General features: G+C 46.6%; 1 protein-coding gene across 1 annotated transcript in view; it reads left to right on the top strand.

The window, feature by feature from the left end:
- Positions 1-25937, top strand: part of EXTL1 (exostosin like glycosyltransferase 1) — a 72342-nt gene that overhangs the window by 3128 nt on the left and 43277 nt on the right. The gene's annotated exons all lie outside the window — the stretch shown is intronic.

Genomic DNA, 25937 nt, shown 5'->3' with positions numbered 1-25937 from the left:
ATGTTCTTACGTGAACATTGTGTGCTCTCTCATTGTCCTATCATAGAGGTTCACTTCCCCCTTGCATAAATCAGCCTGCAGTCCTTCATTTTTACACCATTTCATTATCATTTTTGTCTCTTTAAGATGGGCATATTTTCCAGGTTTTTTTGCATTGGTCCAATCAGCGTTATATGTGGCCTTTAAGCACCACTCCACATAGCCAAGACTGAAGCCTTCTTCCAGCCTAAAGCGATTTCTCTCAATTTAAGGGACAGCTACTTAGTCAGAACAAAGTTCCTTAGGCTGGAGAAAGGCTTCAGACTTGACTGTGCCAACTAGTAGGATATATTCCAATATACCTTGGATGTATAAATACTTATGTACATCACACATAAAACCATACATATGTCTATAATATAAATTAATTTTTGAAATCAACTAGGAAAAGCAGAAAAAAAGTCAGTGATGTGATATTATGGATTCTAAATTGTGATATTAGATGTATTTGGTTTTAAAGAGGGCTGTATATTTCATAAACTGCTCAGAACCTATGATTGTCATTGACAACTTTATGTTTCTAGAAGCTCAGACAAACATCTAACCCTTTGAGAAATTCTTTCATCCATAAAAATGTGTTCTAGACTGTATTTTTTAGGTTTGGAACCCACATGGATCTGCCATCTTTCACAGTTAAAGAGCCAAACTACGTTCATATTCTCAGCACCAGATCCACAAAAGAGCCATTATAAGACAGCCTGTTTGCATAACTGGAAATGTATATCTTAACATTATTGATAACTTGCCAGTTAATAATCCGTAAGGTTTCTACTACCATTATTATACCCTTTTTCAACAAAAAGAACTGAGTAGGAGTAAAAGAGCATACGGGCTTACGCTCATCACCGGAACCGGAACCAAAGAACTGAGTAGAATTGTAACTTCATCTGCCATGTGCTGGACGGTCTTTGTTCTGAAATGCTCCTCATTGGTCCTGACAGAACTAGGTGGGCACTAGGGCACAAGCCAAGCATTCTAAAACAAAGATGGTCCAGCACATGGTGAGTGAAGTTATAATTCTACGGTACTTAGGTTTTTTATTGAAAAGAGTATAGGAAGTGGCCCACTCAAAGTCTCTCAGTAAGTAATATACTTTGGAGCACACCAGCGTGATTTAGTGCAGTGATGCATGGTTTTCGTTTGGATTCCTGCTACCTGTTCTCCACTGTTGTTTTCCTTCCTGTAAGAAGCTCTTTATCCCCTTAAAACTCTTTTCTTCATATGCTTGATTATTCTAGTATTTCACCTATCCCTTCAATAGACCTTACCTTGAAGATTTTATTGTCTTTTCTTAAAGAGCCAAATTTAGCTCTGGGGCCATAGTTTGCAGACCCCTGGGGTAAAGCATAAAATGCTGTTGTGTAGAATGAAATATCCCTGCAAGAGACATTCTGAATTGGGAAGCATAGGGGTTTGGAGTGACCAAACACAGAGAGGGAATGATGACTTTTAAAAGACTACTGAAACCAGCAAACTGGTATGAGTGAACAGAATTAGTTCCTTCATTTGAAGAAGAGTGGGCTTTTATACCCCTCTTTCCTCTACCTTAAGGAGACATAACGCAGCTTACAACTGCTTTCGTTTACTCTACCCACAGTAGTCACCTTGTGAGGGAGGCATGTATGTATGTGTTTATTCATTTCATTTATAGACTACCCTCCCCCAAAGTGGGGCTGAGAGAGTTTTAAGAGAACTGTGACTGGGCCAAGTCACTCAGCAGGCTTCACGTTAAGGAGTGGGGAATCAAACCCAGTTCTCCATATTAGAGTCTGCTCTTAACCACTGCTGCCCTTAACCACTACACCACGCTGAAATCACGAACAGAAGAGGAAGGATTTCTGTGATCATTCCTCCCTCCCTCCCTCCCTCCCTCTAAATCACTGCTCCATTTATCTGATGAAAAATTATAATGTCTGGAAATTTCAGGGGTTGCCCCATAAGCTTGGCATTAAAAAAACAGATCTAGTCAAATCAGCTCATCATTTTTTATCTTCAACTTTTTCACCAACACTGTAGCCCCAGTGAATCATGCTGTTGTGGTGTTGGTGGTGATTTATTTTAAGTAGTACTCTGTTCCACCAAAAGATGACAGTAGAATTGTATATTCATCTGCTAGATGCTGGCCCTTCTTCGTTCTAGAATGCTCCACTTGGGTCCTAGTAGCTTGAGGACACAACTAGGTAGGCACTAGGACCCAAGCGGGGTATTCTAGAACAAAGAAGAACCAGTATCTGGCGGATGAATATACAATTCTACTGTCATGTTTCAGTGGAAAATAGTATAGTCTTAACCTTGAAATACAGTCAGTTCTTTAAAGGGCCAGTTCACACATGAATGTGTGTCAGGCTTCCTACCTGATAATTGTTAGCCAAGTGTGAACTGAGTGCAGAGGAAATGTTCTGTTTCAGGGGATGTGTTAATGGATCTGAAAGTTCTGTGATGCTTGATCTGCAGTGGCACATTCACATGCAACCCATTAATCAGTCAAGTAACAAACACATGCTGGTAACCCAGCTCCCTGTGCTTTAAACTTAGTTGAAATTTGGGTAGTGTTTCAAGTTGAGATATAAGTTCAAACTCATCTGCGTCCACCAACTCAGTGAGAAATTTAAAGTATGCTGGAATAAGAGTTGAAAACAAGCCTTAATTGGTATCTTTTTTTGCCTGGAATGCTGATGTTAATTTTTTGGGATCCCGCAGTATTTTATGTCAAGATTTGTTAAGAAAGAAGTCAAATTTTCCCCTTTGAAAACCTGAGAATTTTTAAAAGCAAGATTAATGTTGATTAAATGTGACATATCCACTCATTTTATTTTGCCATCTGCTATGATCTCGAAAACATGATGTAAATTTTCTTAGCTATATGGGAGCCCTGTATGCAAATTAGCTCATTTCTGATGTGATGTTTTGATTCCTTGAAATTATCTTTTAATGTATTGTCAAGTAAGGTGGATGAAAAAGAACGACAACGTGCATAATACATTTGAAGGATAAAATCAATATCACTAAACTCTCTAGAGGAAAACACCAATTAGCAGTATTATTTTAAAAAGAAAGATAGAAATCAGAAAAAGAAGTGTGGGTGGGGATTAAAAGTGACCTGAAAAGAAGGGTTGGGGGTAGGAAAGAATTAAAAGAGATCCCAGTTTGGTATAAGGGAAGCTGCTGAGATTGCCACACAGATGGTAAAGATAATAAACATATTTCTGGGGGTACAGTTACCAACTTTGGGTTGTAAAATCAATGTATGTAATCAACTACTCTTTAAAATAGTGGAATAAATCATGTTCATCTCGCTGAACTGTTAATGAGTAGTTACACTTTTACAATATTTTATCTATCTGCAATGCACAAAGCAGGGGGCAGGAAAGGGGGGTGCGTCGGGCATAATAAACGGTTAACAGTCAGTATCTCCAAAACTTTTCTCCCTCTGTGAGTATTTAAATGTGCTATAAATACCCCCTCCACCCCCAAGTCTTGCCTTCACAAGGCCTGCTGTCATCTTGTGGTCCTTGTAAGGGGTGGACAGGAAGACAATGAATTGGAAGGTCCTGCAGGTAGGAGAGCAGGTGATGTTTCGGCCAGGGGAAGACAGGAGATTAGGGAGGCCAAGGAAGGCTACCTGAGGGTCTGTGTTTCCCAATGCATAGAAGTCGACATCTTTGAAAGATCCACAGGAACCTTTAGCTTCCTCTCCTCTTCAATTGCTATAGTCTTGCCTAATCTTCTTCTGCCTTACCAAGGCCTGTGACTCCCCTTTGAGGTATGGCATCGCCTTCCTCCTCCACCCCTCCACCTAGCAGCATCTTAATTGGGGGAACAAGGTGTATGCGCAGCAGAACGAGTCATCTCTTTCAGGCAGTTGTGTCCCTCCCACCTCCTAGCAGCAGCCTAATTCAGGTGCAGGGTATGTGCTGCAGAATGAGCCATCTCTGCTAAGCGATTCAGCTTCCCCCTCCTCCTGGCAGCAGTCTAATTGGGGGAACAGGTACGCACACTGGATAAAATCAATACCACTAAACATTCTTTTCCAGGCACCTTCCCCTCCTCCTGCCCCTGTGCCCTCTCTGTCCCACCACCTGGGGCATCTGTCTTCCTTGCTTCCCTTTGAAAGAAGATATCAGATCTATTAGAACAGGAGAGCAGGGGTAGGGACAGTGGTGGGTTCAGCAGGTTATTCAGCAGGTTCGCACCACTTTGGCAGAACCGGTTGTTAAAATGGTGCTTATAAATAACCAGTTGTTCAATAATTTGAATCCCACCACTGGGTAGGGAGACCATCTTGCACTCTGGTTGTGTGAGTGTGCCAGAGCTGTTGTTCCTAGTGTCTGGGTATGCAGTGCATTAGTGTCATCGACGGCCTAGTGGGCTGAAGAGAGGTTATGAGGTGTCCTGGCTTCTTAGCAACTAAAGACAGGGCATTTGGGGCAAACCCTGTGCAGCTGAAAGGCTTAGGAATACCGTCTGGCATGCAGCCGCTAAAGCAAAAGGACGGCACTAAGGTCATTTGCAGAACTGATTGGGGAAAAAAGCAGATTTGCCTTCCAAGATTTATCAGACGAAAATAGGAACATTTATATAGTCCTTCAGGTTGCCAAATGAGCAGAGGCAGACCAAACCAAAACTGGCTGCAAATCAGCAAGTGAAACGTCAAGTGGCAGTTGGAAGCCCAAGGGCAGGGAGAGACTGCACAGAATAGGGTTCGTGCAAAGCAAAATCCCCAAGTCTTTAAGCTGTACCTTTCACTGAAACCAATCATGGTGGCCTACTGAGGGCTTACTTCTTGTCAGATAACATTAGTCAGTGGGCAAGGGCCTACAGGCTTCCCTGGGGTATATGAGGGACAGCTGTTGGAGATAGGATGCTGGGCTAGATGGACCATTGGTCTGATCCTGCATGGCGTTTCCCTCTTCTGTATTTACTCAGAACTGGGCTGCACAATCACAAAATGGCTGCCAAAAGAGGAGAGCCAACCACAAAATGCCAGGGTGTGAAGTTATGGATCACTGTAATAGTAACTCTTCAGCATCTCAGGCAGATACTCTGTTTAGTGCCTTTACAAACCAACATATTGTTTAAAATATTTGTTTGCGTACACATCACTTGTCAGAAGCCCTGCTGAGCGAAACTCCACCTCTTGGTGAGTGGCTGGAAAAGTTTTGTGGGGCACCTAGTTGGGGATACCTGAAGCAGTGTGAGGGACAGCAGTGGTTGAGATTTGTCTGGGGAGATCACCCCCCCCCCCCCAAAGGGAACAATGGATTTGTTTCTGTGTTTCACAATAATTAAATGGAACTTCTGTGTCTGAATACCAGTCACTGTGTGGCTTCAACAAAGGGAGGCTTCAGCCCCATGCACTTCTTGTAGGCCTCCCATGGCACTTGTTTGACTAGTGTGGGAAACTGGTTGATGGATAAATGAATGCATTGGTCCCACCCAGCAGGACTGTCTGCATGTCCTTTAAAACAGCCTGCTATCATTAGCAGCCCCAGAAAGGGAAACAAACTGATCTCAGCAGCCTGGTTCCTACCCTGCCCTCCGCCAAATGCCCTGGTCACTTGTCGCAATGGGCCCTGGAGATTGTCCTCATCTCCCCTGCCCTTTGGCAGGCTGTGTGTGGATTCCTTAGAGTATGCCAGCCTCTCCCTGTAACTATTTTGGGCTCCCTTGCACTCTCAGGAGTTAATTAAATGCAAGGCAAAAGTGGTGGTTTGTTATAATTTCTTCCTCATGACAGAACCATTGAAACTCACTGAGGTACCCGCTGCCAGATGCATTATTAAATGGATCCTTGCCCCACTGCGTCAATAGAGCCTCTCACTCGGTAATTGTCATTCTGAGAATCAAACTGAGCTGTGCTGTGGATATTTAACAGGGCATCCACCTTGCTGGATTTCACCTTTGATTTGATCTCAGCTTCCTCCCCTCCCTTCTAATTCATCACAAGGAAGTCGGTGCTTCCTGAGGGAACCCTCTCAGTTCCTGGATAGAGCAGTATGTGCAGCAGGATGGAGGGTGTGTGTGTTGATGGTGGCAAGTCAACTCTGTGTGCTCCCGGGTTAGTAGGAGGGCCACAAGATTTAGGGTAGTATCTGAGAGGTAGATTGGGCTGAATGTGTGTGACTGGTCCAAGGTCATTCAGCAAGCTTCTGTTGGCAGAGTGGAGGCTCAAATTTCATGGCAACAAGAACAATGTCCATATTTATAATGTCCAACTGCTGAAGATTATTTGGAACTTAATTGTAAAATGTCAGAATGAACCAGTGTATCTTCAGGATAAATGCTTTACAGAAACTTAAGCCAGGAAGTGTTTTGCATCCTGGAATGTCTTGCTTGAGATGCCAATGTTTATATATTTTTAATATCATAAAAGGTATTATGAAACTGCATAGACCAGAATATACAGTCTGAAGATGTATGTGATTCATTAATATAGAAAGTAGCTCTTTGAATTTTATCTAACACTCTAACCCAGGGGTCCCCAAACTTTTTAAACAGGGGGCCAGTTCACTGTCCCTCAGACTGTTGGAGGGCCGGACTAAAAAAAACTATGAACAAATTCCTATGCACAAATGATTGTAAAATGTTTGATTTCACCTTTCAGCCTTTCTGTCATGGTCTATTTTTAGAACAGTGACCAAAGAATGTCAAGTACAGGGTGGGCTCCAAATATTGTTGGGGAGGTTGTGGAATACCTTCCCCTGTAAAAAAAAAAAAAAAGAGCAGAACTTTCCCAATGAAGCATTCCATCTAACCCAGGATCAGGTATCTTCCTGGGTTCTTTCCTCCCTAGCAGCCAGCGAGCGATTCACCAGCCTGGCTGATGCCAATGGGAGTGAGGAGGAACAGAAAGCCTGAGAGCAACACATGGAGTAGCTGAGAGGGAAGGACGGAGCAGGCGTTGCCACATGTAAGGTTTCCAACTCTGGGTCAGAAAATGCATGGAGATTTGGGCGTGCCATCATGTAACTGCAATCAACAGCCGTTGGGGCCGGTTCCTCCTCTCCCTCGAGCCCCCACTGCACATGAATGGAGCCATCGCCGCCATGCCTGGCGGGCCGGATAAATGTTTTCAGGGGGCCACATTTGGCCCCCGGGCCGTAGTTTGGGGACCCCTGCTCTAACCAGTGCACCATGTTAGAGACAAGAATGACCTTGATAGACCCACTGTCTGGCTCAGTGGACATCAGTTTCACGTGTTAAGACAGGCTGATTTAAAGACATTTGTTCTGGGTAAGAACGTAAGAAAGAGCCTGCTGGATCAGACCAGAGTCCATCTAGTCCAGCACTCTGCTACTTGAATGGCCCACCAGATACCTTTGGGAGCTCACATGCAGCATGTGCAAGCAATGGCCTGCTTCTGCTGCTCCCGAGCACCTGGTCTGCTAAGGCATTTGCAATCTCAGATTAAGGAGGATCAAGATTGGTAGCCATAGATCGCCTTCTCCTCCATAAATCTGTCCAAGCCCCTTTTAAAGCTATCCAGGTTAGTGGCCATCACCACCTCCTATGGCAGCATATTCCAAACACCAATCACGCATTGCGTGAAGAAATGTTTCCTTTTATTAGTCCTTATTCTTCCCCCCAGCATTTTCAGTGTATGCCCCCTGGTTCTAGTATTGTGAGAAAGAGAGAAAAATTTATCTCTGTTAACATTTTCTACCCCATGCATAATTTTATAGGTATCTCAATCTTCTGTTATTGTCCTTCAGCACTCCCCAAATTGTGCAGTCTTGTCCTCTCCCTGCCCTTCCTCCATGACTCAGTGTCTGCCTCCTAACTCCCAAAGGACTGCATGCAACCACTGTGGCTGCATTTGAGTGTCTGTGAGACTCCCATTTAGCTATGAATGGCCTGAATGGCTGTCCACATTTATACTCCACATTTCTTCATCTTTTTTTTTTACACCATCTGGCCAAGAAATCTGGAGGGATCCTTTCTCCATTCATTCTAGAAAGATCCCTTGGCACTAAAGTGTTTGTAACCTCTACCCTAACTTTATGAATGTGTTTCCCTTCTGGGCCCCGGTTGTAACAGGTCAGTGGGAGAGAAACACAGATTGATGGCAGTGTGAGAGAATTTCTGCCACGGTGCTGTAGGAATGCTAAGAAAAGAACTCATTAATAAAAACATCTGCATTCTGATTCGTATCTCAGTACATTGGACCCAAGAGTGGTGTGTTTTTTGTATCTGAGTATCACTGCATGAGGGACCTGAGAGAAGATTAGATTAATCGTGGCAAAGAGGAGATGAATGATGGTCTTGTCAGAGTGGCGAGGCTGTGATATGTTTGTGGTACAGAATGGCATCCCGGAGGCCATAATGCAGACAGTGCCTTCTTAGATAACATTTTGCTGCAGCATCGCTAGACAATTCTAGAGAGATTTGTTGCTGTGTTTCATAGCTATGTGATGGTTGATTGTCTTCTCCTTTGGTGGTCTCTGATTATCCGTTTGTGGATTGTGACATATAGTTGGATCAGATTTTTTTTTGAAAAAATATTTATTGAGTTGGATCTTATCAGCCTTTCTTGGAAAAGATGAAGGAAAGCCTTCTTTTGAGTATTCAAATGTTATTCAGGTGATTGTGGGAACCATGTGGATAAAGCTGTGTAGGACAGAAGCTTCAGTGAGGAGGAGAATTCAGCAAAATACAAGTGGGAAAGGATTTCACTCATTTTTTAAAAAAATATGTTGGCATCATGCATTGTAACTTCTAAGCCATCTCAGTCTTGTTTTTGGAGGGTAAGAACATAAGAACATAAGAACAAGCCAGCTGGATCAGACCAAAGTCCATCTAGTCCAGCTCTCTGCTACTCGCAGTGGCCCACCAGGTGCCTTTGGGAGCTCACATGTAGGATGTGAACGCAATGGCCTTCTGCGGCTGTTGCTCCTGATCACCTGGTCTGCTAAGGCATTTGCAATCTCAGATCAAGGAGGATCAAGATTGGTAGCCATAAATCGACTTCTCCTCTATAAATCTGTCCAAGCCCCTTTTAAAGCTATCCAGGTTAGTGGCCATTACCACCACCTGTGGCAGCATATTCCAAACACCAATCACACGTTGTGTGAAGAAGTGTTTCCTTTTATTAGTCCTAATTCTTCCCCCCAGTATTTTCAATGAATGCCTCCTGGTTCTAGTATTGTGAGAAAGAGAGAAAAATTTCTCTCTGTCAACATTTTCTACCCCATGTATAATTTTATAGACTTCAATCATATCCCCACTCAGCCGTCTCCTCTCCAAACTAAAGAGTCCCAAACGCTGCAGCCTCTCCTCATAGGGAAGGTGCTCCAGTCCCTCAATCATCCTTGTTGCCCTTCTCTGCACTTTTTCTATCTCCTCAATATCCTTTTTGAGATGCGGCGACCAGAACTGGACACAGTACTCCAAGTGCGGTCGCACCACTGCTTTATATAAGGGCATGACAATCTTTGCAGTTTTATTATCAATTCCTTTTCTAATGATCCCCAGCATAGAGTTTGCCTTTTTTACAGCTGCCATGCATTGAGTTGACATTCCCATGGAACTATCAACTAAGATGCCTAAATCCCTTTCCTGGTCTGTGACTGATAGCGCTGACCCCTGTAGCGTGTATGTGAAGTTTGGATTTTTTGCCCCTATGTGCATCACTTTACATTTTGCTATATTGAACTGCATTTGCCATTTCTGGGCCCACTCACCTAATTTATCAAGGTCCGCTTGGAGCTCTTCGCAATCCTTTGTGGTTCTTACCACCCTACATAAGGGTAAGGGTGGGATCCAGTTATATTGGATAAATAAATGTCATCACAAAACGGCCAGATCAATAGTGTAAGCATGAGCTATGGCCTTTCTTTTATGAGGTTTTCACATGCTAGTTGGTTGCTGATTGTTGCTTTATAACTATCCATTCATTGCAGATTCTACCTTGTGTGTTATTGTGAGCACAAGCAGGTGCATTGTATTTAGCCCATGCTAGATATTCTCTAATATTATAATTGAGCATATTAGGTCCGACTAAAGAAATTGCTGATACAATTCTCACCTTGCCAAATATTTACTTTGTTCATTGCTCTTTTATTGCCCTGACTGTCAGGATTTTTCATCTTCTTCGGTCTTTCTCTTTTTAACATGTTCTGTCATACTGCACATTTCCTTTGGAGGAAGGTGTACTCTAATCTGGAGGAATCGGGTTTGAGCTCCACAGCTCTGCCGCTTGAGCTGTGGAGGCTAATCTGGGGAATTCAGATTAGCCTGTGCACTCCAACACATGCCACCTTTGTACCCCACCTATATACCAGATCTCTAGGTGGCACATTAAAACATCCCCATTAAAACACTACAACATAACATTAAAAACATTAAAACATTAAAACATCCCTGTTAAAACATCACAACATACAAAGGTTAAAATCCCAATAGAATGGATTATGTGACCTGCACTGTAAGACTGATTATTTAGTTTACCATGTGGCCTAATAGGACATCAGTAGACTGTGTACCAGTGCAAGGACTGGATCCATGAAATCCATGTATTTATTTATTTATTTATTTTATTTATTTTTTTCGATTTATTATACCGCCCCATCCCCGTAGGGCTCTGGGCGGTGTACAATACAATGCACATATACAGATAAAAATGCACGTATACAAGTAAAATAACTAAAACCATTAAAAGCAGCAGTAAAATAAAAACTAGTAGAAAGATTAAAACTAACACGCAATGGCGTCCGACAGATCCATTTCCAAACCCTCTTTCAGGGGGAAGATCAGCAAACCCCAGATGGCAAAGGCACTGATGTAAAGGCCATGTAGCAGTGCTAATTCATGCAAAGAAACTCATAGAGTGTTTCTGGGTCTGGGTATTTTGCTTTACTGGGATTTAACTGAACTACAGACTTAGGCCACTTTTTGGGTGTGGTATTTTTTAGTGGCATAAGTATAATTGTCCCTGCAATTGCCCCATCATGGCCTCAACTATCTGTAAAAATTCATGTGCCTTAGCTACTTGGCACATTTATAAACTGTATAGATGCTGCAGTTCTTGAGTATTGTTGATTGTCTGGTTTTGTAAACACACTGGGAACCACACTGGCAGAAGTGCTTTAGACATCCAGTCCTAGCAAAGAACAATGGAGGCAGCAGTATCACACCATTAGTAGTACAAATAAAATAAATCTTATACAGTTGTTCCCTCTGCACAAGGAATCAAGGTGTGTTTGGAGGGGCAGGGAGTTAAATCATTGTTTCATCTTGTTACCTGAATTACTCTGGTTGTTCCCTTTTGGGATTCCTGGGGAATTAGCTGTGATGCAAGAGGTGGGTAACTGGGAAAATCTACACTTGTTTGTACCAAGGTCACTCCTCACATAAATCCACTTGAAAACCAGAATTAAGAGGGGAAGGTTACAGTTTTATTAAAGGATTAAAATTAATAAAAATCCACATGCAAGTTGCAAACAGAGAGTTTTGAGAAGCCATAGAAAGAAGTTCCTTTCCCAGACATGGACAATGCTATGGAAAAATACTTTATTGGATTAAGATCTGGGAGTGCCTAACTCTTGATGAGGTTTGGGCTGCATTGATGAAATTAAGACCAGGGGCATTCTCATTCGGGATGAGTTTGGAATGTTAAAACAAAAAAAAAAACTCCAGTAGGTTAATGGCTGTCTATCGCTATGCAGGAGATTTAACGTTACATTAATGTTTGGGCAAAACCATGCAGGGTGATCTAACTGGTCCTCTGATGGAATCAGGATGTAGGGATTTGCAAGTTCTTTGTGAGGTCAGAGACAGGTGTACCTTCTCAAGGCTGCATTTTGTTATCCTGATTTGAATGTCTAAGCCTTCAGGGAAGGCATTGTCTGCTGCTATGCATGCTTGATTTGGGAAGGGGAAGACTGATTTCATGTGTCAGGCAAACTCTCTTGATATCAAAGTCATTGAATGAAGATTGGTGTTATGCGTCTGGGCTGTCTATGATACCAAGAAATGATTGGTAAGGCCTTAGAAATGCCCCCCTTGTCTGGCTGCAGGCTTGCATGCTAAGAATCTTGATGGGAGTAAGGAGGTCTTCTGAACATTTTAAAGATAAATTAATAGGAGAGGCCACATGCCAAATAATTATTGGGGAAATCTGGGAGAATTAAACTGATTTTAAAGTAATCTAACTTTATAGATTTGTAGGATGAGTACCTTCAAGGGGTTATCTTTAAATCAGGGATATCAAACTCATACCCAAACTCCCCAGCATGATAGATACCCAAGAATCATGTCCATAATTTTGCACCTGAAAACTCTACTGGTCTTGATTAGGAAAAGATTCTGTAATAGCATCCAGCTAATGAGAAATAATAGCCCTCGTTATTTGACCGTCCCATGTGCCAACCACCAGCAATATCCCGATCATCAACTTCTGCTTAATCTGGAACAACACCCATCTCTAGCACATCCCAAATCCATTCTTGTGTGCTACTGCTGAGCCTCTAGGTCCTCTAATGTGTCAGAACTGTTTCCCCCTCTGTCTTTTCTCCACTGAGCAAAGATTATCATTGTTCCTTCAACATAGGATAGCCAGGAGGCTCTTTTTTAGAGTCTGTCCTCTGCAATGTCTGGATTCAGTCTGATCAAACCACCCAAAGTCGCTTGGACTACCTACAGTTGGAAGAAGGACTGTACAAGTCAACCATGCAATGTGTATACAGCTGAAGGTAGTTCTCAGCTCCCTATTGACAACTCCTACTTCCTTGCCTTGAAAATTCTACGGGGTTGCCATAAGTCAGCTGGGACTTCTGGGGGCAATGATTGACACCCCTGCTCTAAATTGTGAGTAGCTGTAGCAAACAATTGACAACTGAAAAAGGGTGCCCTGGAATTGCTGGGTGAGGGGAGAATTTTTTCCAAAGAGTCTCTAGCAAGTCCTCCGTCCACTAAGTGCATCTCTGTTGCTGATGCAACCATGCATATCCCTTCTGTGGCGGCTGGTCCCTTGGAAAAGAAAGACCAGCCAGATTGGTCTACCTTCTGTCTGGCCACCTGCAGAAACCAGATTCCTGGCAAAAGAGCTGCCATATGGCTTTTAATGAAAACATCACTTCCAATAGATTTGCTTCAAGATATGGGCAGAGCACTCGACAAGAAGGCAGGCTGGATTGAATCAAGAGTCATTAATCTGCATGCAGGGGCAGAGCCAGCTCTGATTAAACGGGAGCTGATCAGTTGGTGTAGAATAACATATTTTTGAAATGGGGGTTTCTTGAATCCTTGTCTGTGTCTTAATATCTTTGAGCCTCCTGGGGCAGGAGAGGGGAATGAGAAGGCGCGTAGACGGAATTCCTTATGCTTCTGTTTCATCAGGCTCTTTGTAATCTCTCTCTGTGCGGCACAGTATTACCTTTAGAGACTCTACATCCTCGATATTCCAATACCTTCTGCATCAATTTTTAGCATCATCTGACCAGCGGGAACTGGTACAGTGTAGTGACTAGCCTCAATCCATAAAGTGCTACCTGTGAATGCAGGGCTCCTGCAGAAATATTTCATGGTGCTTGCTTGCTTCTTGAGTCTTGGAGGGTGGGGAGTCCAAAGGGTTTAGAATGGATTAAAAGCTGGGACCTTCAGATTGCAAAGAATGTGCTGAGACCCTCCTGGGTAGCATATTCAAGGCCGTTCTCTTGTCTTAGCCAAATCTGGGATTCCTTGCTGATTACAGGTGTAAATAAGCTTTTAGCATAACCAATAAACTGTCTCTGTATTTTTTCTAAAATTAGACTTGAATTCTACAGAATTACATTTCAGAAGTTCAAGGGGTCATATTTATTTATTTGCTTAATTGATTTAATTATGCTTCACCGGTCTCATTGAGACTCAAGGAGAATTACACAGTGCAAGTCACTGTGATCAATAAGATGTGACATCTAATAAACAATATAATTGGACTAGGATTGTAGAAATTTGAAACCAAGCATAAGTAAGAGATATGATTATGTTAACCAATACAGAAAATGGTATTATCACATAAGTATAAAACCATGAGGTGGGAGCAGGATAATACATGCAACAGACAAATAATATTTGCTGTACATAGTAGTATAGTCCACAATCATTCTTTGTAAGAAGTACCTTGTTAAACTGCTGTGTTGTAATATAGCCCTGTCACTTTTGTAGAAATGCCCTCCTGAACAATTTTGTTCTGTGTATTGTGCAAAAAGTCAGAAACGTGGGAACCTTCCTGATCTCCTCAGGCTGACCATTCCACAAGGTGGCAGCTGTAACAGTGTAAGCACATGTACAGCCTGTGGTTGATCTTGCACATTTTTAGAGTAGCGCCACTTGGATGAATGAAGATGTTGTGGAGCCTAGGAAAAGAGGCAGCTTTCCGGATATGAGGATCCAAGGCCATAAAGTTTTGTTTGTTTGTGATGAATTGAACTTGGTATTGGATGAGCAGCCATTGGATTGAACTTGGTAATGGATGAGCAGCCAATAGAGTGACTGCAGAAAGGATGCAATATACATTTTCCAACTAGCTTTTGATAATAATGATTCTGTGACATTCTGTACTGACTGGAGCTCTGAGTTGACTTCAAGGGTAAGCCCATGTAGAGTGTTTTACAGTTAGGCTTGCAAGTTCCCTCAGTGCAAGTGGGGGATGCCCGGTGTCAGGCCTGCACCATTCTGGGCCTGCCAGCTCACATGTCCCCACCTCAGCCACAGATGGCCCAGCCATGATCATCGCGCAAGGCTAAGGAGGCCTCCCCCTGCTTGCATGAAACTTGTTCAATAGATCTTAGCCGTTTACTCTTATCTGCCTTCCTGGAGGAGTAAACTGTCTGCCCTAAACAGTGCTGCTGTTCTCACTGTCCTTTCACATGCTGATATTATGGGAATGCAAGGGTGGGGGGATTTATGGGTTGAATCAAACTATAAAGTTTATACCAGGGGTCAGAGAACCAAAACCCCAGTTTTGGCTATCTGAACCTGGGGATAACACAGTTCCAATAAAGCTCTTGAACCTTTCCTGAGTCTTGTTGATGACTGGAGTACCAGACCCTTACACCTGCCTCCATCTCATGGCCATTGGAAACAAAATTGTTGAGTTTCTGGTGATTCTTAGGGAAGTGTAATATCCAGGGAAAACCTGGAAGTGATGTCACGCCATCACTTAGATCAGTGGTGGCGAACCTATGGCACTCCAGATGTTCATGAACTACAATTCCCATCAGCCTCTGCCAGCATGGCTAATTGGCCATGCTGGCAGGGGCTGCTGTGAATTGTAGTCCATGAACATCTGGAGTGCCATAGGTTCGCCACCACGGACTTAGATTTTCTCCTGTTCTCATCTCCCATAGCACCCAAGCCTAAATCTTGGCATCTCCAGACTGAAGGCCTGTGTGTACCAGAATTTGATAGAAACATGGTCTGATTCAGTAGAAAGCATCTTCCTCTATTTGCAAGCTTCCATTCCCCAGGGCCACCACTGCGGCTCTTCTCTGAATTAAATGCTAATGACCATGCAAACGAACACACACCTTCAAACATCAGAGACCGCTGAAGGGGACAAAACGTAATGTTCCGGAAATTGCGCTATTTTTTATTTTGTCACTGAAGCAAAGTGGGAACATGGCAGGTGGGATTCTCTGACCCGGCAAATTCTTTTGTTGTACATGATGAATGGATCCCCGTCGTTGACACAACCTGATTGTGGCAGGGCGAAGAGCCACTAGAAAGAACCCCAGAAATATTTTTTTAAAGATGGGAGTAGAGAACAAAAAGAGGGAGTCCTTCCTTTTTCTGTCCTTATTCCAGTTTACTTAGTTGGTGGTAAAATCATGTTCTCTCTTAGTGTACAGGGCAGGATGGACAAGGGATTCTCAGCCAAGAGGTTAGCACTTATTGGAATATGTTAGCATTGAAAGGAGCCTCTGTAATTGTCTATACTAGTAATAAGGAACTTGGAAATGCAGAGGTACAACAGCACCCTTGCCTCAGTTTTTCCCTTGAACAAGAGAACAGGCTCATTTGGAGATGGTAGTAAGCAAGGCATGGCTTCTGGGCTGCTGGTTGACATGGACAGAGAGGTTGTTAGGAGGCACCTGGCTGCACTGTACAGATCTCTTCTGGGCCAGATGGTATGCACCCGAGAGGGCTCAAAGAACTTTCAGGATCACATGTGGACCCTTTGTCTCTCATTTTCATGACCTCTTGGAGAAGATGTCCAGAAGTCTGGAGGAGGGTGAATATTAAACTTCAAAAAAAGGAATGATGACCTAGGAAACTACAGGCAACTCAGTCCCAGAGAAGATACTGGAGCAGATTTTAAAGGGGGCGGTCAATCTGTGAGCATCTGAAGGACAACTTGGTGATCCGAGGAAGTCAGCAGGCATTTGTCCTAAACAGGTCCTGCCAGCCCAACCTTGTTTCCTTTGATTGAATGATGAGCTTACTGGATTATAGGAACGCTGTTGATGTAGTTTACCGTACTTGGATTTCAGGAAAGCTTTTGACAGGACTCTTCATGATGTTGTGACTGTTAAATTGGAATATTGCAAGAGTAGACTCTGGAATATTTAGGGGGACAGGGAACTGGAGAACTGGATATTAGGGGGGAAATACAGTAAGAGTAGTCCAGCAGTAGAATCGGCTGCCTGGGGAGGTGATGAGCTCTCCCTCACTTCCAGTATTCAAATAGTGGCTGAATGAACACTTGTCAGGGATGCTTTAGATTGATCCTGCATTGAACAGGGGATTGGACTAGATCAGGGGTCTGCAACCTGCGGCTCTGCAGATGTTCATGAACTACAAATCCCATCAGCCCCTGCCAATATGGCCAATTGGCCATGCTGGCAGGAGCTGATGGGAATTGGTAGCCCAAGAACATCTGCAGAGCCGCAGGTTGCAGACCCCTGGACTAGATAGTCCATATGGCCCTTCCAACTCTATGTTTCTAAGAATTATGGGCAATATTGGATGTCAGTTTGCTACCTAAAATAGTGGTTTTGTGCCACTCCATTTCCACCCCATGCCTCTACGCTACTAAACGGAATTCTTAGCACTTGCATCAAACTACAGTTCCCAGTATTTTCTGGGGGGGTGGAACCAGGAGACTTAATCCAGTATAAAAGTGATGCAAGTATGTAGCATAAAAATTAATTGATCTTGTGAGAACGAATCCAAGTAGGTGACTCTTGTGACTCCCCCACCCCTTTTAAAACAAAACCAGCCCAGCCCAGCCCATCTCGTGAAAAGATGCTATGGTTTCAAATAGCTTGGAACTGTGGATGAAAAGTTAAAAACAATACAGAAAGAGCTGTTGAGGTGCAGAGTAATAGTTGAGATTGAGATATAGGAGACCCGGGTTCTGTTTGCACTCTGCTGCGGAAGCTGGCTGCATGATCATAAGGTTTTTAGTGATCTCAGAAGGCCCAACTGTATATTTTACTGTTTATGGGTCCATGCTACATCCACACTGGAATCTGTCAAATGGAGTTCCCTGTTAGATGCTTAGGCACCCAGGGGCCAAATTTGGATTGGGTCTGTGGTACACACTAAGGGAGGAGCTAAGCCTCCCCACCACCTTCATCCTGTTTTCCTGATATGAATTAGGGTTGCCAGCTAGGAGCATGAGTTCGGTAGAACCAAACTGAAAAACATTGGCTTTTTAAACCGAAGTTGATAATCTCAGTCCCCCCAAAACCAAAAAAGTCGGCTTTTTTCAGGATCATTTCGCAATTGCCACCTAAAGCTGTAGAAAGAGAAGAAATAGCTTTTAAAAGAAACAACCTTCTTTTGGCACATTTGCACTGAACTTGATTGGGTTTAAACTTTCAATCTCCCCCAACTCCATTATAACCTATGGGGAACCTTTCTGGGACTCTGGGGGTGCTCTTTTTAAAGATAGAGGCACCATATTTTCAGCATAGCTGCTGTTGACTCTCCTTAGAAGAACCCCCAAGTTTGGTAAAGATTGGGTCAGGGGAAGTGGTGGGATTCAGCAGGTTCGCACCACTTCAGTAGAACTGGTTGTTAAAATGGTGCTTGTAAAAAACCAGTTGTTAAATTATTTGAATCCTACCACTGGTCAGGGGGTCCAATTTTATGGGCCCCAATTTTTTCTCTATTGGAAACAATGAAGGATGGATGGGGGAACCTTCTTTCGGAGCCCGCTGTAGTCGTCCCCGCGGAGTCAGCGTAAGAACGAGACGAGACGCGGAGATATCATCTGGTGGAGAGTGCCAGCAACAGGATCGCGGGGGCCCGTGGTCCTGGCAACTCTGCCGCGTGCTAGCACCTGGCACCTTTTATTAGGGTTCTAGTGGGGGCGTGTGGAAGGGCGGTCCGGGGGGAGAGCGGGAGAGCGGGAGAGCGGGAGACTGAGAGATCATCATGTGATGCATGATCTCACCTGGCTAGTACGTGCGGGAGGAAGCATCGGCGTCTGGGTCTAATCCTGACCTGGGGGCAAGGGCCCATTGTCCCTTTGTATGGGACACCTGGTGGTTGAGAGCCAGGTAGTTCATGACCTATGACTCATCGGGGGGTGAGGGGCGGGGGAGCGGTGCGACCAGAAGATCGTAGGAGCGCCGGCATCCCGGCGCTCTACTTACGGTGCTGCTGGGTCAGCGGCTCATCCCTACATCTCCTCCTTTTTTACGTTTTAGAGGGGAGACCGAATTGTTGGGGGGCGAGTTAAAGGGACGCTTACCTCCTCCGCCGTTTGGCCAAGCTGGCCGAGCTGCTTGTGCAACATTAGAACTTGGTCGCGATGTAAGGGAAAGTCGAGGGGTTTCTTACACACGTTACAGGCAATATTAGATACACATTGAATAAAACAAGATCCAACGATGAGGCATACAATCAAACCAATGCAGAGCTGTACAATAGCACTTAACCATCCTCCCGGTAGCCAGCTCCAGAGGGCTGACCACCAGTGGGGCAATACGTCATATTTCAGATTAGATACAACTTCTTGCAACTCATGCACTTTCATATGAATCAAATGGGAATTATCAGAAAGATTAAAACAACACATATTGTGCACATTCTCACAACCTTGGTGATGCAACAACAACAGATAATCGATAGCGGCGCGGTTATCTAGGGTCGCTTGACGAAGTTCCTGTTGCTCGGAGGCCAGGGCATCCAGAGCGGTGGAGGTAGAGTTTATGGACTTCGCGAGAGCACAGGCCAGCCGTCCAATTGTTTTGGCGTTGTAAGAGGCAAGTCCAGGGACCCCCACTAGGGAAGTCGCGAGGGAGGCGAACTCTGCCTTGGAGAGGGCGACCGCGTCGCTCCGGCAGGAGGGGTCGAGGGGGAGAGCGGAGCGGCGCCGGCGTTGGGGCTCCCGGAGTGGAGCCTGGGGCAAGACGATGGTGAGGCGGCTGAGGCAACGGAGAGTCCCGGTAGACAGCCGAGCAGGGATGTAGTTGTTGTTCTCTCCCCGCAAGTCCAGAACCAACCCTTGGGGAGCAGGATGTTTCCGTACACGGGGGGAATGTCCTCCGTGTGCGTGCAGTTCCAGTCGGCCGAGCCGGTGAATGGGCCCGGGCCGGTCTCTCGTCCTGCCACGCTGGCAATGCGGGCGCAGGTGTTGGACTCGTGATTAGCGACAGTTCTGGTGACAAGGGAGAGAGCGCCGGCTGGGAGGGTTTGGACGACGGGCCCCCAGTCGGCGCTCATAGAGTACTTGATGGACGAAGCATTCATAAAGGGGCTTAAGCCAGACTCCGCTAGGAAGTCTCCAGGGGCTTTGCAAACGGGAAGCAGGCAGGAGCTTAGCAAACTCCCGACTCCTAGGTACTGGCCCAGGCAGAAGGACGAGACATTGGCGGCGGCAGTGAATTGCTCCCAGATGTTGGTCTGGTCAAAGCTCGTCAGGGGGTGGCCGACTGCCACCGGCAGGAGGCAGCAGAGTAGGCAGAGAATGGTGACTGCCGAGTTGGCGGTGATGATCGCAAAGATGGCAGCACAGAGACCCTCGGGTGTCTCGGGATAGCCCTGCTGGCGCAGCAGCTCTCGAGCTTGGCTGGTGGTTGCCTTGACATCCCCCCAGGTCATCCGGGTCTTTGGACCGTCCGGGCGTCGGCGTCGGCGTCTCCGTTGAGGCCGCGGGGCGGGATCCTCCAGAGAGATCCGTTCCATCTCTGGGATGGGGTTGGTTTCCTCCTGGCGCCATTCCATGGGTTGGCCGGTCATGGCGAGTCGGGATCCACAGGGGACCTGTAGGAAGAAGGACTGAAACACACCCCCTTCCCCAGGTTATGGGAGGGGCGGGTCCCGCCAGGCTCGGTTCTAGAGCAGATGGCGGGGGGGTCAAGATCGAGTTTTTGTTTGAGTTAGAGTTTAATATAAGAAGGCTTATTTTGCAAGCTGCGTGAAGGTTGCTTTTGATGCAATCTACTGGGGGCCGCCTATTCCTCTTTTTTTAAATTGTTTGACAGGAAGGGCAGAGGGTAAGCGATCCTGATGGAAGCTGGCTTCAGAGCGTCATCAGGGTGCGTCAAAGCGAGGGTCCAAGCCTCGAGGGAGGAGGGGCTAGCGGACCCTGAGGGAATTGTGGGTGTGCATGTTTAATTTGCAGTACAAAGGAGGGCTTGGATGCGCTTTTGGGTGGTGGATGCATCCGGGAGACAAAGCAATCAAGCGATTAGGGGTAAATTTCCACACACAAAAAAGGGGGGGTCTTTCTTTGCAAGAAAAATGTACTTACCGTGACCTTGGAGGTTAACACCAAGAGGCTGGAATGGTGCTGAATTTGTGATCGAATTATCTTGGGGAGATGCTGCCCGCCGAGACCGCTCCTTAAGGGGCGGCTTCGGTCGAGCGTTAGGGCCTGCAAGCTGAATTCATACAGTTGCCCTGCACTTTGGCAAACACCACCCACCCAAATCATGAGTGGATCTGTGTTTGCAGCAACCCCTTAACTTGGGGCCTGTCCTGGCAGTGCTGCGGTACCAGGACGGGCCCAGATTTTAATCCAGGGAGGGCCAGTCAGCCAATTGGCCCTCCCACCTTGCTGGTGGAAAAATAGAGGAAAAGGAAAAAGGGGGGAGACACAGTTTCCTTGCGGAGATCCGGGGGTGAATGTAGAAGGCACAAACAGGATCAACGACCTGTGTGATGGACTTATCCATCCCAGACTAAGGTCGTTTTGACCTGGCTCATGAGGTCCCTTCCCCAGAGATTAACGTGGATGTCCAGAATGATGGGGCGGACTGTGAGCTGCCGCTCGAGTCCTGGGCTGTGGACCGTGAGCGGGCGGATGCTCCGTCTTGCGGTCTGCTTTCCTCCCACCCCCCAGATGTGCGGGCAAGCCTCGGTTGGCCACTGGTCAGGCCACTCGGCTGCTCTGATGACGGTCACATCAGCGCCGGTGTCCACCAGGCCCTTGAACAGACACCCCTCCACGGTGAGCTCCAGGTATGGGCGGGAGCTTCCGATGGGCGTTTCCACCGCTGCGATGGTGGCATTGACCGCGCCCTGATGGCTGCTGGGGCTCGCGGTCTTTATTGAATCCACAGCGGGCAGCGCGTGGGGCAGGAGGATCAGCTGTGCGCAGCTGGTTCCGCTGGGCAACTCTTGCGGGATGTTTGTCCATACCTGGAGGTGGATGGCTCCCTGGTGTGTGGAGTCGATGACTCCGGGGATGATGAACAACCCCTGCTCAGCGGCGGAAGCCTTTGGCAGCACCAGCCCAATGGTCCCCGTTGGGATGGGGTCGCTATACTGGGTTGGGGCAACAAGGACCTCGTGGGGGAACTTAAAAGATATGGGCTGGGTGCACGTGAGCGAAATGCCACGAGAGGGGGGCGGTTTGGGCATGGGTCTTGGTGTCTGGGGCTGCTCTAGTACTCTCCTCCTTGGTCTTGGGCTGGGGAGATGCCCGGGCGTGAGTTTCCCGACGGGCACTCGCTTCTCCAGTGGAAACTTTTCTGGCACTGGGGGCATCGGGTTCTTTGGCGGCCTCGGCTCTTCGCCCCTGGGGGAGGACCCCCCCTCCATCGGGATTGTAGGCCCCCCCCGCCGGGCTGCCTACACTCCCTCCGGAAGTGTCCTGGCTTGCCGCAATTGAAGCAATCATCTTGGGGCTGTCCCCTGGCGGTGGAGAGTGCTGCGGCGAGGAGACTGGCTTGGTGGGCGGAGGATCCGATGTCCTGACAAGCCTTAAGCATATCGGCCAGTTCGGGGTTCTTGCCTAGGCCCGTGATTGCTCTGCGGCACTCAGTGGAGGCGTTCTCCTTGGCGAGGCGCATAAGGAGCTCGTTCTGGGCCACCTCGCTATCTACCTGCCTTTTGAGAGCCTCCTGGAGCCTATTCACAAAGTCGGCATAGGACTCTTGGGGTTTCTGCCGAATGGTGGAAAAGCTTTGGGTCGGCTGCCCGGCGCTGGGGACCTTGACGAACGCCTTGTAGGCGCAGTCGGAGGCGGCCACAAGGGTGGCCTCTGGCAGGACAATTTGATCGTTGGGGTTGGCGAAAGCATCGAAGCTGTAAAGCTGCGCGGCGGTGTAGGCGCCGCCAGAGGCGGCTCCCCTATTGATGCATTGTTGTCAGAACTCGCTTTCCCAGATCACATACTGCGCAGGGTTCAGGAGCATGCGAAAGGTGGTTTTCCAGTCATCTGGAACCATTAGGTGATTCCTTGCGACTGCTTCCAGCATGCCTCTCACGTAGGGGCTAGTGATTCCTACGTCCCGCATTGCCTTGCGGAGTTCGGTGAGGATGTTATAACCTAAGGGGCGGTACTCAACAACTCGCCGGATGACCCCATCCTCCCCCTTGTTATCTGTGTAATGAACGGGGCACAAGGCAAGGATGTCGGCATCGTCTTCCGTCAGGGTTTCCTTCTTTTGCAGCTCGTGGTTAATACGTTCTGCTAAGGTTTTGAAACCCGTGCCATTACGTGGCGCTTGCGGAGGTGCGGTGGCTTCAGAAAATGAAGGCGGAACGAAGGGAGGGGGTGGCTGAGCCGCGGGAGAATTTGAAGGAGGCGGGGAAGCAAGGGAGGCAGAAGGAGGACAGGCGTCCAATTTAGTGGATAGAGAAAGTTCCGGGGGTGAAACTGAAGCTGAAGGGTCGAAAGGAGGGCGATCTACGGCAAGGGAGCCATAGACCTGCAGGCTGATGGCGACATAACATTGTCTCCACGTCAGTAGCAGTGACATCGGTGCGCGAGGCTCTGTGTGAAGAGTGCGCCCGATGTTTTCCCAATCCTTAAGATTCAATGTCCCCCTTTCTGGGTACCATGGACATTGAGCTTCAATCTCCTCAACCAATTTGCGCAGCTCCCCTCTCTTTACGGAGACCCTGCCGCTTTTCGCTAGCGCTTTCAGTTCGCTAACGTGCTTGTCATAAGCCCTGCTTTTGCAAGCTCCCATACTTACCGGTGTTCCGTCGGACGAGAGAGTGTCCTAGGACTCGGGTCCCTGGATGCGCCGATCCAGCGGACGGGCGATACCGAAGGTGGGTCCCTGGATGCGCCGATCCAGCGGACGTCGGTACCGCGGCCCTTTCCCAGGCGACGGTAAGCAGGGTGGAGGTTCGAGGATTCCCGGGTTTCGGCACCAGCTTGTAGTCGTGCCCGCGGAGTCAGCGTAAGAACGAGACGAGACGCGGAGATATCATCTGGTGGAGAGTGCCAGCAACAGGATCGCGGGGGCCCGTGGTCCTGGCAACTCTGCCGCGTGCTAGCACCTGGCACCTTTTATTAGGGTTCTAGTGGGGGCGTGTGGAAGGGCGGTCCGGGGGGAAACCGGGAGAGCGGGAGACTGAGAGATCATCATGTGATGCATGATCTCACCTGGCTAGTACGTGCGGGAGGAAGCATCGGCGTCTGGGTCTAATCCTGACCTGGGGGCAAGGGCCCATTGTCCCTTTGTATGGGACACCTGGTGGTTGAGAGCCAGGTAGTTCATGACCTATGACTCATCGGGGGGTGAGGGGCGGGGGAGCGGTGCGACCAGAAGATCGTAGGAGCGCCGGCATCCCGGCGCTCTACTTACGGTGCTGCTGGGTCAGCGGCTCATCCCTACAGCCCGCAAAAGTAGACCTCTGACTCAATCTTTATCAAACCTCTAGTCTAGGGAGTGCCAGCAGCTGAAAATTGGGTGCCTCTGTCTTTAAAAATCAGTCCCCTGAAAGATTCCACATAGACTATAATGAAGCTCATTGTTTTTCAGACTCCTGAGAAACCCCTGGAAAAAACCCACACTGGTAGGGAAGTTCAGGAATATTTGGGAATCCAAAAAAAATGTTCATTTCCAATATACCTGAATCCAAATATTTCCTGGATTTTTTGCACATCCCGATTGCTAAGATCAGGGTGGGGACTGAAGACCTGGAATTACTACTGATCCCCAAACAACTGAGATCAGTTCCCCTAGGAAAAAAATGTAATTTTGGAGGGTGGGCCCTGGCTTTATGCACTACTGAGGTCCTCCCCAATCCTGCTCTTCCCAGGTTCCACCTCTGAATCTTCAGGGATTTCCCAACTTGAAGTTGGCAATTTTAAATGTGAAACCACCTGGGGAAGCTGCAGTTTGTTCCATTACAGAATCTTGTGTATTGTTGGTTGATCTGTACAGGAAAAAAACAGAGCTCCCAAGGGTTGTTTCAGATTAGGAAAATGGGTGGAGAAGATTTAAGGTCTTCTTCCCCATACGCTAGGGCCCAGTTCGCATCAGCCTCCTTGTACAAGGCCTGGAGTTCTCTGGGGGAAAGGTGCAATAAAAATGCACCAGGTAGACAATACATAAGGTTAATGAACAACTTCAGAAATCATTTGTCTCAATTTCTGTCTGGCTCTCTTTCACAAACTGGCTCTCTTTCACCAACATTGTTTACTAGCAGTGAAAGACCCTATAATCTGCAAGAGCCTTAACCCAAGATGACTCGAAAATGCTTAGGGAAGACCGTCTGGTCTGGCTTTCATGGGACTGAGACTTTGCAAGGCTTTAATGCCTCACTGCTGAAGTCAAATTGTTCTCTGGCAACAACAGGCAGCAAAACTAGTGCAGATGTTTGGCTATTTGCTCCCTGTGTGCAGAAAACTCTGCATGTTAAAGTCTGCAATGTGCAGGTTAATAATACTGAATTAAGGCCAAAATGGTATTGAATCACTGCAAAAAGCAAACAAGGAAAATCAAGAATGGCTGCATTATTTCCTGAGGCGTTTGTACCACCCTACAATATATGTCAGGATGGAATTTTCTTCCAGGTCAGATTGGCCAGGGATCCTGGAGGTTTTATGCCTTCCTGTAGGGATCGAGCAGGGGTGAGTGATGGGGGTAGTTGTGAATTTCCTGCATTGTACCAGAGGTTGGATTAGATTACCATTGACAACCCTTCCAGCTCTGTGTTACAGCCTTGATTTCACACTGAGCATTAGCATATCTCCCATCTTTGCCCAACTATAACGTATTTCTAGAAACTTTTCTCTGCCTGCTGTATCTGCAAATTGCCAGTTCTGCACAAGATGATACTAAAACAATGCGTTAGTAAACTGGCTGTCACTGTTCCTTTGCTGAAATATTTACGAATGTTGAATCTCATCATGGCTGTGGGACGTACTAATTATAGAATAGCTGCAGCTCAGACATTTGCTGGCTGAGGAGGCATGCTGACTAAATCTGAACAGAGCAAACCTCCCCAAAAGGCAAGATGGGGATCATGATTTTGATGGGCTAATCGGAGTGCGTGTCATTGGAATCCACTCGAACCCAATTCAGGGGGGTGCTGACATCCAATAAACGGTCTTCAAAACAGCAGGACCCACCTTCCCTGCTTCCCATTGAGAAAAGAATAAAGCCACAGTGAAACTGCAAACTTATATTGGTTACTTGGTTAATGGCCCAGATGAAGACTGAAAACTGGTTTGGGAATTCACAAATAGTCAACAAGGGCTGTTTTTGCACTCTCTAATG

This window comes from Sphaerodactylus townsendi, linkage group LG06 (genome assembly GCF_021028975.2).
Source record: "Sphaerodactylus townsendi isolate TG3544 linkage group LG06, MPM_Stown_v2.3, whole genome shotgun sequence".
Classification (NCBI taxonomy): domain Eukaryota; kingdom Metazoa; phylum Chordata; class Lepidosauria; order Squamata; family Sphaerodactylidae; genus Sphaerodactylus; species Sphaerodactylus townsendi.
Note: the sequence above shows the minus strand (reverse complement) of the source record. Positions and strands in the feature narration are given on the sequence as shown.